Below are 11,685 nucleotides of genomic sequence, written 5' to 3' on the forward strand. Positions count from 1 at the left end.
TATGCGCAAAAGACGAACCTTGTTCCCATGTCTAGTACTAGAATTTATAATTAAAAAATGCGTGTGAGCGAGAGCGTGTATGATAGAGAATGCTTGTAGTAGACTATGAAGATTTGGTTCAGAAAGCATCATGACAGAGATTAGGGAATGCAGAAAATGGGAAAGTCACCATGAGTATCAGTCGACTCTGTTGGTTTATACGCAGTTCTTACATAAGACCAGGGGTATATGTTCTACGGCTCAAAGTTCCAATTTTGCATAACAATCGTCACATTTGTTTATTGAAACGACGAAAGGAGCTGGTCCTGCCTCAAGAAACTCAGCTCATAGAGTTTGTACGTGTACGACCTTGCCCCCACATTATAATTGCCTCCTGCGAATGGTACAGCCATACAACGACTGTAGTAATAGAACCGGGATAGGGTTTTACAATGAAGACATTTCTCATTGCACTGGCAGTTTTTACTGTCCTCGAGGTGGTGGATGCACAAAATCCTCGAGTGACAGTCAATGAGGGAATCCTCGTCGGAAAGACTGTCCGCTTCAGCGAAGACACATTTATCAATAAGACAATGGATGTCGACGTGTTTCTGGTAAGTCATCATGATCACCCGACATGCAGTCATACTTTACATCCAGTCTTTGCGTTCCTCTTAAAACCCAAAATTTTTGTAGGAAATGAAAATGATAAAAATAAAGCAAGGTTTCTCAAAGCAATTTGGGCCGAAGGAATGCGGTTTAAATGTATCATTTACTATTATTTGTGGTCTTTACAATGTTTACCGTATCACAGTGTGTTAGTTTTGAAAAAAAGTTCATGTACTTCTTCTGCATGCAGGGAGTTCCCTTTGCTGAGCCGCCAGAGCGATTTGCTCCATCACTACCAAAGGCTTCGTGGACAGGCGAAAGAAATGCTACCGATTTCTCAGCGCCCTGTGTGCAAGATCCGTATGGGGGTTTATATCCCTTCACCTCAGAGGACTGTCTGTACTTGAACATCTATGCCCCTAGCCAAAGGGTAATAACTGAACATAGCTTTAACATGAGAGGAACACGTGACCCAAAACACACACACACACACACACACACACACACACACATGAAATGTGTGTGTATATTATCGTTATGTGTTCTGAAAGAAATGACATCTGTAAAAGTAGAAATTTTATGTTGTTTTCCATGTCATCTGTAGTAGAAGAATGGGAGATACAGCACAATCATTTTTCTATTTTTTTTTTAGGACGGTACTGTTCCTGGAAAGGACGGTGTTGTCTTTCTTTCACACTAGTTTCTTTGATATCTCTTTAACTTGTCATACATAAGATAAGGTCATGATCACCTTCTTGAGACCAACATTATGCTTTATCTTTGTTTTGACGTTTTCACAGAAGGAGTGGGTGGTAATCTGTGTTCTGCATTAATGCTTGACAATGTACATACAATAGAACATGTTGTATCAATAGATTTATGTTGATAAGTTTTTAAATTTACATAATTATGTATTTTGTAATGGTTGTGGGTACGTGTGTGTAGGGATTATGACTCCGCCACATTAGCTGTCTGTTCCATTCTTCGGTTTCGTTGGGGAGATGTTAGGGTTCTTTTCTTCTTCCGGGTCATTATATACACTCCACCAACCCAGTACTCCGACGAAAGACAACCAAGAGTGAAGACGCGAAGAGAAATTTTATTCTTCAGTCATTGGACTGTAAGAATAAAAACTGAAGCGAAAGAGATATCAAGTACAGTAAGATTACCCCGACAACTGCCAGAGTATATTCATGTGTATACAAATTGCCTTCTTTTTATGTGTTTGAGATTTTTAATAGTATGGTTTACAGCCATATCAAATTTCGGCCGTCAATTCGTTTTCTTGTTACGGATGAATAAATCACGTTTATGATTTTGATGGTCATACAAACATACACACACATACACAAAGAGGGGCAATGTAATTTGAAACACTTAAATAATGGATAACCCGTCTACCCCTCCCTCTTAATATTCTGTTCAATGATATTAGGGTAAACGTGAGAGAACAAATGCATAGTCTGTGCTGGTATCAAGTAGATAATAGAATTTAAGCGCTTCACTGAGAATTCCATAGTAATACATCATGACATGTTATAGATCAGATAAGGCAATATCATACAGGGTAACTAAAATATCATAAATATACAGTAAGTGAAGAAATAGGTTTATAATGAAAAGCTACCCATTAACATAAATGAACACTTTGATTTTGTATGAATTGTGTGTGACAAGTGACGGGAAATAATTATTTTTTGAATGGATAGATAAATATATATATATATATATATATATATGTTCATTATATTTTATATTATGACATATTATATATCATATCATTCCATTATTATATTATATTATTATCATTATATTATTATTATATTATATTATATTATATTATATTATATTATATTATATTATATAAAATAGCATACATACTTATGATACAGGCCGGCAGTGCATGACAAAAGTTATAGTGCACGCAAAATATAACGATTGCAAACGATAACCCACTATCGATGTGACTATCGGTTTTTGCTCCCTCACTTTAATCATCGAGTACTTGACTCCCGCATCTTATCGACGCGATTGCGCCACAACCGCGATATGCTTTGCTCGATATTATCGTTATTCTCGATTCTCGCTGGCTATGCCAGCCACTTATCTGTGTGGGACTAGACTTTCAGCGGTAGATTTAAACATGGAAGCTGAAAACAACAGCAGGTTCGCTACTTTTACAGAGACTGATCTATAGATAAGGACACAAAGAAAACAAAGGATGTCATCAATTACGCCCTACGAATTTTAGACTCCTACTTTTCTGAAAAAGGAATCAATCCGACGGATATTAAGCAAGTCAACCCGAGATTTGGGCTGCTTTCACCGTACATTCTACGCGGAAGTGCCCCGTAGATGGGCAGCGTATGTACGGTATACGCTAAGCGCTCTTTGATCACGCTACGCTATGAACTGCTACAACACGCTCTAGGCATCCACATTTTCAGCAACGGTGACTACAATGCCTGGCACGAACCTTGTTTTTAAATCCAGTAAATCCCTAATCCTACAATACATCACCTAGTCCTGGTCCTGGACCCAGTGCAGTAAGTAGGGCGTCGCTCTAAGGTGTTACATCCATACGAATAGACCTAGGCTATTCGGTCTAACGTTAGTCAATTAACGTTAGTGTTAACTAGCTCTGTCACTCGTAGATCTAACGTTGGTCCTAACCTATCGTACTGTTACTTGCACTGTTAGATCTATAGATCTAACACGTTAGATATAGACCCTAGACTCGATAGTTGAATTTGGATATTCAGGATTTTGTCTACACAGGTCACAGGTTCAAAGAAACTGGTATTGTCTAGACACGTCATGCACGTGTAATGTTAGAATCTAAAGTGATCTAGAGGACTAGTAGTAGGCTTTCGTATGGTTCGCCTGGGTATGTATGCTATTTTATATAACACTTAGTGCATGACATCTTATTGCACTATAACAAGTACCAAGCACCTCCAAATTCTGAATTTGCCCTCAGGCAGTTATATTCAATTCGGCCTGCGGCCTCATTGAACATAACTGACCTTCGGGGCAAATTCAGAATTTGTCGGTGCTTATATTGTTATAGTGCATTCAGCCTCATGCGCTATATATATAATATAATATAATATAATATAATATAATATAATATAATATAATATGATATAATATAATATAATATAATATTATATTATATTATATTATATTATATTATATTATATTATATTACAGGAACCTGGCACTCCTGTGATGGTATGGATTCACGGGGGAGGTGTCAGCGGTGGAACGGCCATGACGTATGACTATAGTGGTATCCCATTGGTCACTGTTGGTGACGTCATAGTAGTAGCGATAAACTATCGCTTAGGCATCTTCGCACAATTTTCAACAGGTAAGTATTCTTACGATAACAGAAAGTGGATGATGAAAGTGGATCATTTGTAGAGGGAGACAAACTGAAGAAACTCAAACCTGAGAAAGTGGATGATTTCTTGCGTGTTTACAAAGACAAATCTTCTTTGCAATTTATAGATATTTCGTTGGTTGTGCCACAAGGATCAAATTTCGGATCACTGTATCTTTTTTTATAATTTTATTATGTATGATATTGGTGATTTCAACATGTGATATTCTATCCGTTGTTGTATTTGCTAATGACGCCAACCTGTTTAACCGGAAAAGATGATGCAGTGATTAATCAGCCTGTCTACAGTGAAATTTGAAAAAGTGCAATTTTAAGTTATATTATACTTTTCGTTGTATTAATCAATGTGTGCAAAAACTTGGAATTATTTAAATTACATTTCTCACATGATATTAAGGAGCAACTGGAGTATTGACTAGTCTAAAATCACTTATGTTATCATTGACAATGTCGGTAAATCTTTATGGCAGCCTATGATTTAATCCATTTATCATAAATTATTGTAATAAATAATCTCTACACTTCAGTAAAGTGCAAGGCGTGTAGTAACCAAGTCATGAACTATTATTGGTGCAAACTAAAGAATTATTTTTTAACATTTATGTACAATAAAACAGCTTTTAAATTCGTATATTTACCTACTGTAGTCATTTAAAATGTTCTTTCGTCGTATTCCATCATGTCCTGTTGTCTTACTCGATTTCATTCCTCCTTGTTTTGTTTCCTATTCTCTTTACTTTTCTCTCCGACTGAATGCTGCTTTTTCTCTTCTTTTTTATTTTCTTTTTTCTTTTTCCAGAGGACGATGTGGCACCAGGAAATTATGGTATGCTGGATCAGGTCGCTGCTCTGGAATGGATTTATAACAACATCGAGGGTAAGAAAATTCAACATGAGATATCCAATTTGATTGACAGGTGCTCATCTTCAACCAAATATCAGGATTTTATATACAAACCGAGTCACTTCTTTTTTCTCTTTCTATCTTTGTATATTGCAATTCATATTCACTTTCTGTGTGGATATATGTATTATAATTCCTGTATTAAATTTTCTCTTCACAATTCAATTTTTCCATTCCAATTCAAACTTTATTTTTACTTTCTTCAACAGAAAAAAAAAAATCAAACTTTAGTTTACTTTTTTTTTCAACAATGTTTATTACTTTTTATTTACTTATGTAACTTATGTAAACCTGCAAGGACATGCTGAAACCATCCAGCTTTGTTGTTTTTGTTGTTCTTATTGCTGAAGTACAATACTGCCCGTGATTAAAAATATGTTGAGAAAAAGACCTCCTATTTCAATGATTTTGAGATTCTAAAATAAAATGCTTCCCCTTCCCCCGGGAAAGAAAAAGAAACCCTCATGCGGTACAAAAACTTAATGACTACCTAAGTGGGGAGGGGATGGGCCTGAATCGGGACAAAGTTTTAGTGATAGGAGTACTTGAGAGTGTAAACACGAATAGATGAATTTCGGCTGAATAAAATGAAAAAAAGTGCAGTTTAATGTAATGCAAACAGGACATCAAAACATGACTCGAAGGAATTAGTGATCAGAATATTGTTAATTTGTTCTTTGTCAAAATTCAACTTTTTATATTCTCTCCTAAATTATATTTAGTTGTAGGCAAAGAATCTCCCTTGAGCAAGATACATTAAATGCGTTTTTTTTTTCTCTCTCTCAACGACCTATGAATATGTTTCAGCCATAAAGGAAGTAAACCATCACCCTAGGTTGCCTGATTGCTGTCTAATACTCTTTGCAAAAACAAAAACAAAACAAAACAAAACAAAACAAAACAAAACAAACAATAAAAAAAAAAAACAAAACAAAACAAACACATAAACTTGATATTGTAGTGGCTTTCTATTTAAAACCAGTGCTGCAAATTACGACTGTAAAGCTTGCGCGCGTGATTATGCGCCGTACCTAATTTTGTATACATCATTCTCAACCATCAATTTTATCACTCTCAACACTTTTTCAGCATTTGATGGTAACAAAGATGACATCACTATTTTCGGGCAAAGTGCCGGGGCGGCGTATGTCAATTTCCACCTCCTTTCCAAACTCAGCCGAGGTTTCTTCAGTAAAGCGATCTTACAGGTGAGCGCTGCAGTCCCAATATCATTTATTATACAAACCAGGAATTGTGTAACCCGCCGGCGACAAATGATTCATTGGTAGCAAGCAAAAAGGCGAAATAAGTCAAATATTTTTATCTCAAAACACATAATAATAATAATAATAATGACAATGATAATAATATATATATGTGTGTGTGTGTGTGTGTGTGTGTCTAATACTCTGCAAAAAAAACAAACAAACAAACATATATATACAATGTATGTATACCATGTAAGAATGAACACTTCCATCCCAAAAAGTGCTAAACCCTCTTTTAATGGTAAGGACAAAAACCTGGATCTTTATTAAACATGCTTACACTACTTTGTGCCCATCAAAAGAACTCCATAAATATATTGTTGCTTTTTTTTAATGTGCCTCGGAAAAATATACGCAGCTTCACTGATTTTTAACAGATTAAATTTTGGGGATTTTGTGGATTTAGCACGCTTTGGAAAGAAACCCGTCATGTAACGTAAATACGTATACGTATGCATAAATATGTTAGCATAACAATATATATATATATATATATATATATATATATATATACATATATATGTATATATATATATATTTATAGTGAATGTGTACAATAATTATGAGAGTCTTTTAATTCAGATTGCAGACTGCGCGATGAAATTAGCAGTATCAACGTATTATGTCTTCCTGTGTCATTTTGAGGCAGAAATCAGGTAGAATGCTTTTGACAAAGCTTATATCATTTGTTCTATTTCTACCTGTTCATTCGTACATCTTTTACTTAAAAAGAGCGGCAGTGCCCTTATGCCATGGGCTTTTAAGCACGATCCAGAGAGAGAAATGAGGCTATCCCGAGAGTTGGGGGTCGCCTTCGGATGCGATACTTCCACTTCCGAAGTTTTGGTTGCCTGCCTCAAACTCCAGGATGCCGACGAACTGAGGGCGAAAGGTAATGAGGTAAATGACTATTAATACATATATTTTATATATAACTATATATATATATATATATATATATACGTATTATACAGAAAATGTGTAATCTAAACAGAAACAAAACCCTTATAAGTATCGTTTAAAAAAGATCTTCGCAGTCGTAATCACGGTCCCATCCCAAATAAGCTAGAATAAAACACCAACAAACAAACATCAAAATATATTTTTAAAAAATATATTTTTTAAATCTCAAAATCCGAAAAAGCAACTAGCTGATTGTACAAAATGATAAATGTTTAAAGCAAATGACTTGTCATATGGTTTGACCATTAGAACATGATCATTTCAACTTTTTTTTTACTTGTTTAGGCAATTCCGCGGTTAGTAACGTTATGTTAAAGCATTTTTTAATTTCTATAACTGAATCACCATCAAATTGTATTCATTTCAAGTCAAAATCATAATAAATACATGTTCGTCCTTCCTAAGTTTATGATATCGAAAAGAACTGATACAATTCAGCGAGTGGAGTTGCAATGGCAACTTAAAGGGATGGTGTTGAAAGTAACGTTACAAAAAAAAAAGACAAGGCCGTTTTAGCGATACCGCCGTCACTTGTACAGGCATGCTTTAGCTGGAAACATTAAACTGCATATTACTTGAATATGAGACCATTCTGAAGCAATAGATATATAACTCATAAATGAATCCCACAAGGATTGCAACAAGCATCCCCCAGCATTCCCACTGATTCCCACTGATGCAGTTACTAGCAATCCCCTTTAATGCGCTTTACTAACGTAAAATGCAAAAAAAAAAAAGCTGCATGGAAACATTGCAATGATGGTTTCACTTCTATTTGGCAAGTTTTGTATTCAAACGATATCAAAGAATGTGGAATTGCTATTTCGCACAATAACATATATTATTACCTAATACACGAGGCAGTTTTGCGAGGCAATTGCAGTTGGTATTTTGCATGGTCGTGGAGGTCACCGGGCGACATTAGAGCATATCACGAGCATCCGGGTCTCGCCAATCACTTTACATGTAAACATTCCGGTCAACCACAAAGCGAAGACATTCAAGGACGTCATTGTGTGTCGGTTACACGCACCGCAGAAGAATACCGATAAATCAACTCATATAAGGTCGACCACTTCCAGCAGCACTACACGTCAAACAATGACTAGTCCATTTGTGCTCAATAACTGCATGTGACAATCAGTTATTACAACTCTCCAAATTGAAACAGAAGCAAAAATAAAGTGTAAAAACGTTCAGATATTTGAAGTTCGCCTGTTACAACTACATATATCTTGGAAGTTGGAGTGTAATGATATACATTGATGAACAAATTTTCAGTTATTCGACATGTTGGTGATGATCTACAGGTAGTCAAATGTGGCTTGATCTATATCATAGTGTATAGCCGAAATTACATATTTTCCTAATTTTCCTAGGGGATAGGTAATAATTATGATAGTGACTGGCCTTGAGGGAGATACCAGATGAATATTGCCCCCACTGAAAGAAAATTTTCTGGTATCTCCCTCGAGGCCAGTATTATTATATAAGTATTTTTTTTCTCTCTGTATCTCCGTCTCTACCGTTCCTATCTCTTTCTTTATTGACAGTTGTATAATATCGGCGAGGCTTATCTGGTTACTCTTGACGGTACATTTCTTGAAGACACCCCTGCGAACCTTTACGAGACAGGAGACTTTGCGAAGGTACCGCTCCTCGCTGGAGTTACCAAGGACGAGGGAACTTTGTTTCCGTTCCTCTTTTTTCAAGGCTATATTGGCACCTCTACACCGCCTGTGGTCGATCGCGCAACATTCGACGTAATGGTCAACTTTTTCAGGAGTTATGGGTTAAACGATGATATGCTAAGGGATTCCATCTACCAGGAGTACATTAACTGGACCATCGCAGATTACCCGGATGCGGACTACTTTCAGTCTGTGGTTGACCTGGGAACAGACTTTTATTATGCCGCCCCGACTGATTACGTAATCAGGAAACACGCAAACGCCGGAGGGACGGTGTACAAGTATTTCATGACCCACGAGCCATCACAGTACGCAATTTGGTTCATATACTTCTCTTGTTATAGCGTGTGAACTAAGTACATGCGTTTGTGTATGTGTGTTGTATGTGTGTGTGTGTGTGTATGCGCAGTATATTATCTCCGTTTGATAGTGCAGAAAGAATATTCAAAGATCAGAAAAAAAAGATAGAGTGGAACCTAACATAAAAATGGGATGAGTACTTCAAGTACTCACATATTTTGAAGATACTTTTCCAATGTTATTTACTATGACATTAGATACTTATTTTTTCGTGATTGATGTAAGTAATCATCACTATGTAAAACGATGACTGTAAACTTTTTTGTCATTTATTTTTATTTTTATCAATGATTGAAATCATTGCGAATTATTCCTTGGATTCGGAGAAATGTCTCAATTTCTTTCATCTGTTCATGACAATGTTCATTGCCATGAGCTTTTATCAGTATGGAGACATCGTGCCCTCTACCCCGTGGCGTAGAGCGGGTCATGGAGAAGACCTGACTTTTGTTTTCGGGATGCCCTTCATTGACGAGCTGTACAACATCAAGGCATACAATATGACCGCAGAAGAAAAGACCCTCTCCTTTAAGTTCATGGAATTCTGGACAAACTTTGCGAAGTCAGGGTAAGCTTTTGTTTACTTTACAACTCCCATTTCACACTAAAATAGTAACTAGATAATTAAAACATTACTAGTACTCACACCCATCGATTGCAAATAATGATGCTTTGTGCAGTACATTTTCTTTCTCTCAACAGGGTACAGGTTAAGATGAGCAGTAGGCCTAATCAGTTTGTTTTAGAATTTTTCTATATGCTTAGTCTAACATGAGAGCGCAAATGGAGCTTCAAGAAGAGCCACGCCGCTTGTTAACTCTGTAATTATCTAAGGATGAGATGGTGATCCCGACAGGATTAATTTCAGGAAGAAAAGGATATGGAGCCAAGTCCAAGTGCTCACAGCTTACAAGTGCCATTTTGTTGTAATTTTGAAGTGGATTTCTTTATTAAGTCAGCATATCGAAGGGAAACTATATAATGCAAATGTTTGCTGACTTGTGACTTGTGATTTATGATACACTCACCTTTGCTTATGTGGTCAAAGGAATAGCTACACATGTAAATACGTGTCATATATCTTATGGTAATGGTAATATTTCTACCTTTTCATTCTAGATTACTCGGATACGTCCACAGGCAGAGAGACATACACACAACAACAACAACAACAACATCAATTTTTTTTCATTCAAAGTTCTGGCATCGACATCATCTGTCAATCATTGCTAAAAGTACTGAAATAAAGAACACAAAACACTGGACTGCACGTTTTACTAGACTGAGTGTAACGGGCATGTATCTGTGTTAAAATGATTATTAACATTAACAATTCAGTGCATTTGAATCAATTAAGTACTGAAAAACATTCATTGACAGATGATGTAATCAGCATTTTTTTTTTGTTTTAGGTGTTTCCAAGCCATGTGAAGAAAAATAAAAGAAATTGGATTTCGATAGATTTCTGGGATTATACGCACATACTTATGTAAATATTCAAGGGGTCACATACAAGTAAAGATCGACAGGGTATATGAAGCGATAAAGCGTGGGGTCCTGATTTGATATTATTTCTGACAAGTTTCTGGTATGTTGTTATTCATATTTTCATTAGAGTGGACCAAATCCAGTGAAGTACACGGTAGCTTCCGAACAAAACGACATTAACTGTTACGGTCTAAATAATGACATGTTTAATTTCTAGTTTCGGTTGAATAACTGTTTATTAACAGCACGTTGATACTCATAAAGAAAGGAATACGAATAATCATTCTTTGTTGTATAACTGAACGCAGAGATCCCAGCAGACCCAGCGAGGACGCTCCCCGGGGAGACGGGGAATAATTCTGGCCTCTCTACACCATCCCTGAGCTCAGTCACAAAGAGTTATCCCTCGAGCTGGGAGTGGGAAGAGCCGCTAGAGCGAGGGGGTGTCACTTCTGGAATCACTACATATCTTCTCCCATGATCTTTACAAGTAAGACAGACATAAATCCTCTCATCATTATACACTACACTTTCTTGAAATGGTCTGACGTTTGAATTTTGGCTTGAAAAGAAGAAGTATGATTCTAATCGCTGCAAAAAAATCTAATTAATCACGTGCAAGTGTACGATTCCATTTTGATAGATATAATTTGGTTACCATAATAATTCTAAAGCTTAAGTTTCTTTGGTTCGGAGTTTCCATTCGACCTTGACGCTGTCATTTTCGGTTGTACAATGTATGAATAAGAAAGTTCCTTGTGTATGGATCATTGTATAACCTTAGTGTGGAAGAGGAGTATTTATAGCATCGATGTTGCTGGACGTTTGGTATATCATCGAGTGTGTTTACTTGGTAAGGTGCTGTGATATGTTCCTTTTGGTGTTGTTTATGTTGCAGGCAGCATGACGGAAGAGGAGAGAGAATGGCGGGAAAGCTACGACGACTGGAAGGGAGAGATGGTAGAATGGCAGCGGGTGTTCGAGGATTACAAGAAAGGGACTACCTGTAATAACTAA

The 11,685-nt window shown here is 36.4% G+C and overlaps 1 pseudogene; it reads left to right on the forward strand.

Annotated features, from left to right (window-relative positions):
• Positions 1 to 431: 431 nt before the first annotated feature.
• LOC139709461 (acetylcholinesterase-like) lies at positions 432 to 11,685 on the forward strand (annotated as a pseudogene).

Source organism: Diadema antillarum, unplaced genomic scaffold, assembly GCF_040938485.1.
Source record: "Diadema antillarum isolate AM-2024a unplaced genomic scaffold, OU_Dant_1.0 seq00001437_RagTag, whole genome shotgun sequence".
In the NCBI taxonomy this organism is placed as follows: Eukaryota; Metazoa; Echinodermata; class Echinoidea; order Diadematoida; family Diadematidae; genus Diadema; species Diadema antillarum.